This window comes from Brassica oleracea, chromosome C5 (assembly GCF_000695525.1).
Source record: "Brassica oleracea var. oleracea cultivar TO1000 chromosome C5, BOL, whole genome shotgun sequence".
Taxonomy (NCBI): Eukaryota; Viridiplantae; Streptophyta; class Magnoliopsida; order Brassicales; family Brassicaceae; genus Brassica; species Brassica oleracea.
In genome coordinates this window covers 12,216,131-12,217,353 of record NC_027752.1, presented here as the reverse complement: position 1 = coordinate 12,217,353, position 1,223 = coordinate 12,216,131, and positions in this window count along the sequence as shown.

Genomic DNA, 1,223 nt, shown 5'->3' with positions numbered 1-1,223 from the left:
GTTCATCCAAGGATCGAGAGGTATCAATAACAAGTAGATAGGGTTTAACTCCTTGGAGTTGTTCATAGCTGTTCGTAGCCTAATAACTATTCTCCTCCGATTCCCCTCGCATGGATTTGCATGGTTCTCTCCTCCTTTCATGTTTAAAATAAAACACTGCTCCTTTTAGTTTTTTTTTCTAGTTTACACTAAATAATAAAAAGAAACGATCGTGGGTTTGATCGTCTTTCTTTTTATTCTTTTGATGTCTTTTTACTCGTCCTTTCGTTTTCATAAAAGATTGAGAGCGAAGGTGGCTCGTTAAAATTAGAGCTTATGTGTTGTTCCATAAAAAAAAGGAGCTTATGCATAGCGTTTTTGAAGACCCTACGCCTATAACCAGTCATTGCAATTGCGAGCAATTGTAAAAAAAATTCTAACTAAGATTGCAGAGTATATTATCAAAACTATTGTATAGAAAAATAGACAATAAAACGACGATGTATTCATCCTGTTTCGTGTTAAAATGAATTATACATTAGAATAAACTTATCAGTCCAAAAAAATATCTGTCAGGATCTTCATGAATGTGGTTGGTGACTGTGTAGGCACTGGTCAGTTCTAAATAAACGTCCAATGATGTTAATATGTAATAGGTAAATGCCACTTAGGTTGGAAAGGTGAACAGAAATTAATTTATACTAAATAACCATTTTTTTGCTAAAATAAACATTTGTCGATTGGAAAACAAAGATAACTTATGTGTGATCGTAAAAAAGATACTTGTATAGATGTGTGTGATTTGATCAAAAAAAAAAAAAGTATAGATGTGTGTGTTATATAGTGTTAGTGTATGTATATGTGTGAGTGTTGTTGTGGGCGAATCTGCAAAGGAAGATACAAGGTGGCTGCTTTATTTTTCCTGCATTTTGTTTTCTTGTCTAAATGCCTCAAAGCCACATGTAATCTCACATGGCCTGTATCTATTTTTTTGGTTATATAATACATATCTCATCTATAATCCCCTAGACTATATTTGCGAAGTGATTTTGCCACATTTACGCTATACAATCAATTTCACAAAACAAATATGACATGACTACTAAAATTGATGACATTGCTTCCGGAAAAATATGACATGGATAATTTCATTTAATGTTGATTTATATTTTTGGCAAACTTATTAGAATATGGTAATAATTTATCCCCTAGACTATATTTGCGAAGTGATTTTGCCACATGTA